Raw genomic sequence first — 3,819 nt, 5'->3', positions numbered from 1 at the left:
TTTGAGAGAAAAAGGATTAGTTTAGATGGAAAGACAGTAACCGACAACGAGAGAGAGAGAGAGAGAGAGAGAGAAACAGAGAGAGAGACACAGAGAGAGAGAGAGACAAAGAGAAAGAGAGAGAGTAGTTGTTGCTGTATTATTTGATGAGGGCAAGTATGTGAGATCGCAATCTTATTATTAAACAAGTCTTGCATAGAAGATGAAAGTAAAACGAAAAATGTCGGCTTGAAAAATAAACATGTAGTAGCAGGCAGAGTAAAGCAATATTTCATCTCATAAATATCGCCATATTTTAAGGCGTAAAAGACTGGGAACGAGTGTATAAATATTAGATTGGTTAATAAAATAAGATATACACATTCGAAGATAGGTAAACATGATAGCCTTAAAATTAAGCATTCATTACAAAGAATTATTAAAATACTTCGTAAGAAGTTCAGAAAGATAGTGTTAAGAAAATGATTGAAAGAAAGGTTCATATGTAGACATGTAATTGATGTATTCTTAAGATTCGATTTAAATAGCTTAGCGCCTGGAGAATCCACAAACACACACTTAAACACATACCCATACACACATATATATTTACGTATGTGCGGAAATATAGATATATTAAATTTTGAAAATATACAGCAAGTAAGGCACATAGAAGGTTCTGTAGTTTAGCATGACGATTTCCTAAATATATGAAACACGAAAGATTCAGTGTAGCTTAATTTCTACATATTTTTATAACTTACTATTAAGTTCTACGCATGTATTGGGCACTGTTGAAGAAAATACTGAAAATCTATAATAAAACAAATCTTTTTATAAAATGTTTTGTTGATGCATACATATATATGTATATTTATATAGGTAATATGGATATATATATATATATATATATATATATATATATATATATATATATATATATATATATATCGAATCTCGCTAGATCCAGTGATTCTGATGAGTCGTTGACGACGAAACACGTGTCAGTGAATAATTATATTTTAAAATCAAAAATCATATTTTAAAAACAATATCTCTCTCTCTCAATATATATATATATATATATATATATATATATATATATATAAGCAAAAAGCAAGCTCCTTCAGTCTTGGACAGACTATGGATACCCACGAAGTGTTGCTTGCGCGTGAAAAATTTTTGTGGCAGGAAGTGCGCAATCTCCAACAACACTTTTCCTGAGAAGACATTGTTAAATACCAGTGGCAGGTGAGATACAGGGCGACTGGAAACAAATGCTGAGATAAGCGGAGAGCACATACAACGCCTAGAATTCCCACATGATCACCCATCTGGTACTAACCAGGCTCATCGTTGCTTAACTTCGGTGATCTGACGAGAACCGGTGTGTCAACTCGATTATGCCGTATATATATATATATATATATATATATATATATATATATATATATATATATATATATATGTCAGTGTGTGTGTGTGTGTGTGTGTGTGTGTGTGCGCGCGTGTGTGTTTGTGTGCGTAGGGGTGTTTGTGTATAGAGTGGTGGACATCAATTTCACACATTATAAAATGAAAACAATAAACTTCGGGTGAGATATAATGATAGAGAGAAAAACAGAGAACCATAGTGGCTGTAGTAGCTAGTGAAGGCAGGCAAGCGAATTCGTTAATAATTGTATAAACATATAGATGAAGTCGCGTATATGCTTGCTTCCAAATAAAATATGTGATAAGAGGAAGAATCAAATCTAAGGTAGGAAGAAGCATAAACGTTCAAAAAGAGAGTATAAAGAACAGCGTATATTTAAATGTATCTGCAAAAGTATACAAATTAACCCTTTACTTGAAACGTATTCAGTTTATATATACCAGTCGTAATGTATTCAAAAGATTTCTCATAATATTCTTTTTTATAATGAGAATTTATTTTAATATAAATTTTGTAAATTTTGAAAGAAGTCCAAGCCCAACGAATGCTTTTTATTGGGCTCCAGAGCACGAAAAGTAATAAATGACTAACTGAAAAAACTTGATATTTGGAATATGAAAAATTATTATACTACGGTATAAACGCCTATATATATATATATATATATATATATATATATATATATATATATATATATAGGACGACCCCCCCCAAAAAAAACGGGCTCCAACTCTAATTAGGCCCCGTTTCTTAGTGTTTTGTCCGAATGAAATTAAACTTTGGTCATAACTAGCTTATTATATTCGAAACATCACATCAAAACACTAGGGTCTTTGGCCTTTTTTCCCCCGTCGACTGTAAAATGCCCAGAAAAACAATTGAATGTCCTCTGTTTTTTTGGGGTCATCCTGTGTATATTGGCTCCAGAGCATGAAAAGTAATGAAAAGAGTAACTGAGAAAACATGATATTTGGAACATGAAAATATACTACGCTATAAAAGTATATATATATATATATATATATATATATATATATATATATATGTATATATATATATATACGTACGTTATAAAAGTATATATATATCATATATATATGCACGCTGCAAAAGTATATATATACATTATAAAAGTATATATATATATCATATATATATACACGCTATAAAAGTATATATATATATCTTATATATATGCATATATATATATATATATATATATATATATATATATATATATATATAGGAAACAATAAGAGTGGAAAATGAAGACAAAAAAATTTATATTGGTGTATATAGAGTTGTTTATTTATTTAATAAAGTATACAAACATTTATAGAAATAGAGTGGACTCTTTATAGTATCTCTATCCCTCAACTAAATGTTTGTATACCTCTATTAAATAAATGAACCATTCTATATTCACAAATATATAGTTTGTTCTATATAGTTTTTCCTATATATTTATTATATAGTTTTTTATCCTATATTCACAAATATATAGCTTTTTTTGACATCATTTTCCACTCTTATTTTTTCCTATGAAAGCTCCAATGAAATTTGTTGAACATTATCTTATCCCGACAAGTCCCTTCTTATAGCACTTTATTTTTTTCTTTTGTCTTTACTCTCTAAGCTATATATATATATATATATATATATATATATATATATATATATATATATATATATATATATTAAGTAAGATGGTTGATAATTTATAATTAAAATTAAAAAATAAAAATCGATTTCATAAGGAAGATCAAACAAAATCAATAAATTGTACGATCGTTTCGGAAACGATGTTTTTATTGTGAATACATTGCAAGGTATTTATATTTTGTTAAAACATTTAAAATCTTGATTCTCTTAACCTTACCCTTCAACCAGATTCTACCTTATTTTATTTTATTTTTATTTATCCTACATTGTTCATCAATTCCTTTCCTTTATCATCAATTCATTCCTTTATATTTTAAATATTTTCAAGATACATCTGCCTTACTTAAAAATGCTAGATTTATTTTGGTGTCTTTAGTTAAAAACAAATCACCCAATATTTTTGCTGATGAGGAGACCTTGTTTTAAAAAAACTATATGATAAAATTATTGTCCAAGACTTAATGTCTATCACAATAAAAACATCGTTTCCGAAACGATCGTACAATTTATTGATTTTGTTTGTTCTTCCTCATGAAATCGATGTTTAATTTTTTTTATTTTAATTATAAATTAACAATCATCTTACTTAATATTAAAATAGCTCAAGGATATACATGCCTATCGAGTTTATTATATATCTACATTACAACGAGCACTGTTTTCTTTTCTTTTAATTGTATTATTGAATGCACTAATACATTAAAATATACTCTTTAGACTCTTGTTCTAATCCTCAATATATA

General features: G+C 27.8%; 1 pseudogene; it reads right to left on the bottom strand.

The window, feature by feature from the left end:
- Window positions 1-1,276: 1,276 nt before the first annotated feature.
- LOC145288290 (5S ribosomal RNA) lies at window positions 1,277-1,393 on the bottom strand (annotated as a pseudogene).
- Window positions 1,394-3,819: the final 2,426 nt, after the last annotated feature.

The sequence above is a fragment of the Euprymna scolopes genome, chromosome 11, assembly GCF_053919585.1.
Source record: "Euprymna scolopes isolate OS-2025 chromosome 11, ASM5391958v1, whole genome shotgun sequence".
In the NCBI taxonomy this organism is placed as follows: Eukaryota; Metazoa; Mollusca; class Cephalopoda; order Sepiida; family Sepiolidae; genus Euprymna; species Euprymna scolopes.
This window is presented reverse-complemented; position numbering and strand designations above follow the sequence as displayed.